Source organism: Chinchilla lanigera, unplaced genomic scaffold (assembly GCF_000276665.1).
Source record: "Chinchilla lanigera isolate Chin_1 unplaced genomic scaffold, ChiLan1.0 scaffold00032, whole genome shotgun sequence".
Lineage (NCBI taxonomy): Eukaryota > Metazoa > Chordata > Mammalia > Rodentia > Chinchillidae > Chinchilla > Chinchilla lanigera.
The window spans coordinates 15,790,722-15,797,977 of record NW_004955433.1 but is presented as its reverse complement, the minus strand read 5'-3'; the positions used below and the strand labels follow the sequence as shown (position 1 = coordinate 15,797,977).

The following is a 7,256-nucleotide window of genomic DNA, read 5'->3' as shown; positions in this document are numbered from 1 at the left end:
TGGGCTCCAACTTGTAATTCTTCTAGCTCAGCTTCTCAGAATGTTAGATTGCAGGCATGCACCACTACACCCAGTTTCTGCCATTTTTCATTTCCTCTATTCCTGGATTTCCTTCTTCTCTCCACAGAGACACAAATATTTACTCTTTTGTCCCACAGAAGCTTGACTGGAAAACTTACTCCAAAGGCAATTGCTAGCAATGAAATGTGTTAAAACTCCTGCACAGTGCCTCTCCCACTGTCTGTCATTTAACTGGAGGCTTTGACCTTTCAGTTTTTTGATCCTTTCATTTTTGTGTCCAGGTTGTCCACAGAGGAGAGAATTCATCTTTCTGGGGTCTAGAGTCTCCAGGGGCAAAACAGACAAATGAAATGGGTCATATATCCCCCAAACCTTATCCATAAGATCATTAACCATCTCATCATTAAAATAAAATTATTTTCCTTTGTTTTCTTTACTGAACATACATTTGTCAGGTTGTATAGAGTTCCCATGATAAAATACTTCCATATTATTTCAAAAATCTCTTTGGCTAAAAATTTCAATCTATTAATAGTAGATACAAAATGACAAAGTACCCTTTTGTTCAACTTACCCTTAATACTAATTTGTTATGCTATTTTGATTAAGACATAAATCATAACCATAAATATTTTATTTTTTCAAATAATTTTAAATGATTCATTTGGAAATGAATATTTTATGTTGTAGAACTGGTTATTGGTGTGAGATAACCTTGTTGTAAAGGACAGGGCTTGCTGAATAAATACGTCTTTTCTTTGGAGGGTAAAGTGAGTATTGATTTTATTCTTGGCATCCAGAGATGACAAACAAGATCTTTTCTTGTGAAATAACTGGTTGATTGGTAGTGGCTGCCTGGTTTGAGAGGCATTGCAAGGAGGGAGTTCAGGCTCAGGAGAAGGGGTACAGTGTTAGATTAGTAATGTCTGCTGTGGACACAGCACTGGAAAAGTATAATGTGGCTACCAGTTATTTGCAATCCTGGTCAATCATTCCATTTCTTTTTATCAACTTTCATGGGGAGTGAAGAAGGATAACAGATGATCACTTACCACTTCCCAAAGACCTAGTTCTTTAGGCTATAAATGGACTTCTTTTCTTCAGACACATGATTAGAGAGAAATCGATGAACAGATCTTCCTCAAAAGTACTTTAGACTTCTTTGAAGAACTCTGTCTCTATTAAAAATTTGTGTCTTTATAAATAAATTCCAAAGTGCCATCCATAATTCTGGTAGAAATTACTCCCTACATTGTAAGTACAATAATTATAGTTATACAGTGATAAAATCATGTGACAAGTTTGTTAAATTGTACACTATAATTTGAGTTTTCCTCTTGCTATCTATAAAGTAACTGGTGAGTGACAAGCATACCTTCGATCCATTAACTGCTTATAAGTTGGAAAAGCATCTTTGAGACTTGAGCCTTGCAAGTTCTAGAGATGACATTAGGAAAGCTTCCTTGATGAAGGACAAATGACAGGTTCCTTGGTTAGGAGGTGGAAATCTTTAAGGGGAAGATTTGAAATAATTTTCAGATGAGGAATATTCAGTGGGGCAAAGTGCCTTTTTTCCTCCACCCTCTTCTCCAGAGTCTTATCTTTATGTTGGGACTATGTCTTGGTTTTCTTGGCAGGTACTTAGTGAAAAAGTAATAATTTGTGTAGGTTTCTTTTCACTTTCTTTAAAGTGATAGTAGTGAAGAGAACATGAACATTTGAAATAACTCATTACTTTTTTATTTTTTGTCTTTTTGAGACAGGGTCTCGCTATGCAGTTCAGACTGGCCTTGAGCTCACTTTATAGCCCATGCTGGTCTTGAACTTGCAAGGATTCTCCTGCCTCAGCTTCCTGAGTGCTCGGATTACAGGCGTGTGCCATCACACCCAGCTAATAACTCATTACTTTTAAAAGCTTTTATTTTTCTAATTATAAAATTGATTTAACTTTGTAGTTCAAACAATATTAAAAAGGAGAATTTCTCATAATTCTAATCTTTCATTTTCCCTCTAGAAAACCAGGGTCCAACTTTCTCCAGCAATGTGTTTATTTTATAAATATAGAATCGTATTCAGTTCTGCCCCTATTGATTTTCAATAGCTACATATATAGTTATATCATTTGCGATAGTATAGTATTTTGAAGTACTATTGTTTATTTAATCAGTGCCCTATTGGTAGACAGTTGGGTTGTTTCCAGTTCGTCACTATAAACTACAGACAATCCTGTGATCATGTGACCATTTCCTTTGGGGTGCCCCTGTCACTACTTTATTATTATTATTATTATCATCATCATTATTATTATCATTATTTTGTGGTATTGGGGATTGAAACTAGGACCTTTGCACTGAATTACATCCTCAACCTTTTTATTTTTTATTTTGATATCACTAAGTTGCCTAGGCTGATTTTGAACTAGTGGTCATCCTGTCTCACTCTCCTTAGTAGCTAGGATTAAAAGCTCATGTCACTGTAACCTGTACCACGGTCACTTTGAAACATTATGAGTGTGCTATCTAAGCTCCTCTCCTTGGTGTGAAGAAACAGGCAGTGCTGTGGTGTAGGTTTGGGGCTTAAAAGTGAACAAGATTGGGCTGCATCCTTATTTTACCAGCCTTATTTGTGCAGGATTTCCTGTTGCTGGGGAATTTGCTTTTTATTAAAATAGTGTAATTTTTTCAAACTAAATAATAGTAAAGCATCTTTGTGGATTTGGGTGGGTGAAAAAATACCTTATGGAGTCACCCTTGCTGGAGAGGAGGAGGAGCATGATGGGAAAAGGCCAGTGAGGCGCTTCAGATGGACTCTGAGCTGATGCCCTAGTCTATATCACAGGCTACTCTGTGGATACCCAGGAATGTCTTCTTCTGTTTATGTTGTGTATCAATCTGTTGCAGGAAAACAACTGGGTCTGGGCAATTTAAAGAGATATTTATTTCACTCACTTTTTTTGGAGGATGAAAGTCCAAGTAGCATGGTGCAGGCTTTGGCAAGGGCCTCTCTGACAGCATCACATCATGAATGATGACATAATGGTAGGGGCAGGGCCAGAGGGGGCGATTGCATGGTGAATCAAGAAACCAGAAAAGGGGAGTGGCCAGTCCTGCTCTTTAACAACAACCTCTCCATCAAGAACTGAAGTCCCATGGGAACTATGTTAATCCCTTCTGAAGCCAGAGCCCTCGAAGACCTAGTATGTTAATGAGATGTTCATCACAGTGACCAAATGCTTGAGAAGAGCAGCTTCAAGGAGGAAATATTTATTTTGGCTCATGGCTTTAGAGGGTTCAGTCCATGGTTGGTTGGCTCCCAGGCAAAAAGATCATGGCAGAAGGGCCTGGTGCGGAAAGCTGCATCTCACAGCAGCAAGGAAACAAAGTGAGATGAAAGGGCCATAGAAGAAAGGTTGGGAATGGGATGTACTTTCCTAGGTCATGACCAGTTCCCTTCAGCTAGGCCCCACCTCCTAAGTTTCCATCAAATTACAGTCTCATTAATAGACTAACCCAATGTTAGTTTAACTAACCCAAAGTTAGATTCCTCATGATCCAATCACATTCTGAAAGCTCCATCTTTGAATGTGTGAGACATTTGGGGAACATTTTAGATCTAAATCAAATCACTTGTCTTACATTAAGCATCCCCCACAAAGTCCCAGCACCTCCTCTTATGGTTTAGATCTAAAATGGCCTCCAAAGCCTCATGCATTTGGAATAGCTGACTTGATGTTAGGAAGTGGGCCCTGGCCAGAAGAGGTGGGACCCGTGCACTGGGGTGAACTGGAAGGGTGTACCTCCCTCCCCACCTCCTCTCTCTCCTCTCTGCTTCCTGGCTGCTGTGAAGTGAGCAGCTCTCCTCCATGTCAGACCCTTTCACCACCATGCTTTCCTAACTTAGAGCTGGTCAATTATGGGATAAAATCATGAGCCAGAATAAACCCCTCCTCCTCTAAGTCGTGGATGTCAGGTATTTGTGCCAATGACAAGAGAAGTCAGACACTTTCCAACGTCAACACACTGAGGGCCAACCATAAATACCTGAGGGACCCACTCAAACCATAGCCTGACCATCATGTATCGTTATATACATTAAATGTATCCTTTCATATGTACAAACTATTTCACAATGCATTTTTATATTAAAAAACCCCAACTCTATGGACATCAATCAAAATGAATTCAAACCCATTCTACTGTGACACTTTCAGTGACTACTTTTGTTCTTATTATTGAAGAGACTTTATTGGCAATAGTCATGTACCAGGCATGGAATAAAAGTTCTTAGAAAAAGAAATAAAATAAAAGTTCTTAGAATATCTTTGAATACCAGACCAGTGGAACAGTCAGGTCTTCTTTGGTCAGAAACAACAGAAATGGTCTCTGAGTGATAAGCAGAAAAAAGTTTACTGATAGCATTTGAGGGAGTTCAGAGAGATCTACATTAATCCCCTCCAAAGACCTAATTATTTTTAGTTGTCTTTGTTTTATTTTTTCTGAGTATAAGTCATAGACAAAGACTCTCTTACAAAAAATAAACATTCAGGTAAAAGCATAAAACTTTCTCTTCAATGAACTAAGATAAACTAGTAGTATACATAAAACAAATTAGCATATATGTTAAAATATTTTTTAAATGATGGAATAGTTAATTTGGGGAATTATTTAGACTTCTTCCTCTTTTCTATTTTTCTATCTTCTATTTCTCTCTCTCTCTCTCTCTCTTTCTCTCTATCTACTACATAACCTATATATCTATATTCTCATATAAGAGAAACCATGTAATATTTAAGCTTATGTGTCTGACTTATTTCACTTAATGTTATGTTTTCAAATTGCATTCATTTTCCTACAAATGCCCTGAGTCTATCTTTCTTTATGGGACTACTACTATATTGTATATAAATATGTTTTCTTTATCCATTCATCATTGATGGACATATACAGTTTCCAAGATCTAGCTATCATAAATTGTGCTTCTATAAACATCAGTATGTATATCATTGTAATATCATGACTTTAAGTCTTTTGGGAAGATACCCATAAGGGGAACAGCTGGGTCAAATGGAAGTTCTGCTTTTACTTCTTTGAGGAATCTCCACACTGACTACAACTAGTGATTGTACTAGTTAACATTTCTACCAGCAATGTAGAAGAGTTCCTTTTCCCCCACATCCTCTCCAGCACTTGCTATTATTTGATTTTTTCATGATAGCCATTCTTTCTGGGGTATGATGATATATCAATGTAATTTTAATTTGTGTTTCTCTAATGGCTAGCAATGTTGAATATTTTTTTGTGTATTCACTGGTAATTGTATTTCTTCTGAGAAGTGTCTATTCATTTCAGTTGCCCATTTTTTGATTGGATTTTTTATTTTGAGGGATCTATTTTTTTGAGTTCTTGATATATTTCAGATGTTAGTTCTTTGTCTAAGGAATAGCTAGAAAATCTTTTTCCTACTTTGTAGGTTGTTCTTCACTCTGTAGGTTGTTTCCTTTGCTGTGCAGAAGCTTTTTAATTTGGTACAATTCCATTTGTTAATTCTCAATGTTATTTCTTGTGACACTGGGATTCTGTTCAGAAAGTCCTTGCCTATGCCTATGTCTTCAAGAGTTTTACTTATTTTATCTTCCAGCAGATTGTTTCTGTTTTAACATTTAGATCTTTGATCCATTTTGATTTTAGTTTAGCACGTGGTGACATATAAGTTTAAAGTCAACCTTCTGCATGTGGATGTCTAATTTTCCCAACACCATTCATTAAAGAGGCTGTCTTTCTTCCAGTGTATATTTTTGGCCCCTTTGCCAAAGATCAAATAGCTACATGTGCCTGGGATTGTTTCTTCTTCCTCTGTTCTGTTCCAATGATCCACATGTCTGTTTTTGTGCCAGTACCGCGATGTTTTAATAACAATAGCTTTGTAGTAAACCTGTGATTATGATGCCTCCTGCTTTGCTTTTGTTATCCAGGATTACTTTTGCTATTCTGTGTCTCTTCTGATTGCACATGAATTTTAGAATTGTTTCTCCAGCTCTGTGAGAAATGCTGTTGGTATTTTGATTGGGACTGCATTAAATCTATATATCAGTTTTGAAAGTATGGCCATTTTGATTATATTGGTTCTGCCTATCCATCAACAGCGCTGTCTTTCCATTTTCTGATGTTCTTCTCAATTTCCCTTTTCAGAGTGATGTAATTTTCGTTGTAGAGGTCTTTCACTTCCTTAGCAAAGACCTAATTATCTTGCAGTAAGTGTCACCTCCTATTTTTAGGTCTCAGAGAGGATGGGACAGAGAGGTGCCCTCAATTGGAAGCTTAGCTTACTTCTGGCCTGGCTGGGTGGTGGTTCCAACTGTTTCACTTTGTCCCTTGACACAAAACTCATCCCAAGGATGAGGGGATCCGAGAGGCCTGAATGGAGTTGAAAGTCCACCTCTGGGCCCATGGAGATACCAGGACTGTATGACCTTAAAGCCATAATTTACAAAAGATGTCTTGGTTACTTTTCTCTCATTGCTGGGACAAAATACCCTACCCCCAAAGTTAAAGGGGAAAGGTTTATTTAGCTCACAGTTTGTGGAGGTTTCAGCCCATAATCAGCTGGCTCCAAGGCAGGCTGGCACATGGCAGAGGGCAGCAGTTCATGACGGCGGAAGATAGCAAAAGCAGCAAGAGCAAACAGGCAGAGCAAACCTCTTTTCCTCTGCTATGTTGTATGCAGGCAACCTGCCCTAGGGCAGGTGTAGCACTCACACCCCCAATCTCACTAGATAATGAACCAGTCGTAAACTCTAGATTTAGCCACCTCTGAAAAGCCTGCTCCCCATGACCACATGAGGCTTTGGGGGGACATACGGGCACAAATCATAACAGATGAGAAGATGGCTAAAACAGGCTCAGTGAGCATACGGTGAAGATGAAAACTAGAAGTATAAATACTGTAACTCAGTAGAAGAGTGGCTAGGATGCAGGTGTGATTCACTTGTATTAGGATAAGTGGATCCAAGAGTATGATGAGTTCAAGAAAGCTGCTGAAAATCTGGATGAGCAAAATTAAACAATGGCAGCTCCAAATCCAGGAGTGTGAATAGAAATATGAGACTACCTGAAAATCATATTTGCTTTACTGGGAAGCCATCAGCCCAGCTTCTAATGCCCGGTCTGTTGTAAAGCTCGGTCCATTTTGTCTTTGAATTCACTGCCATCCAGGTGGTCTGAGAAGTCTCTTCATGC

At 38.3% G+C, this 7,256-nt stretch overlaps 1 long non-coding RNA gene across 1 annotated transcript; it reads right to left on the bottom strand.

Annotated features, from left to right (window-relative positions):
• Nucleotides 1–1,079: 1,079 nt before the first annotated feature.
• On the bottom strand, nucleotides 1,080–3,092 carry LOC106148949. Its single transcript, XR_001234756.1, has 3 exons — nucleotides 2,970–3,092; nucleotides 1,397–1,479; nucleotides 1,080–1,268 (listed from the first exon to the last, which is right to left on the bottom strand). It is a non-coding gene; the product is annotated as an uncharacterized LOC106148949 (long non-coding RNA).
• Between the last annotated feature and the right edge of the window lie 4,164 nt (nucleotides 3,093–7,256).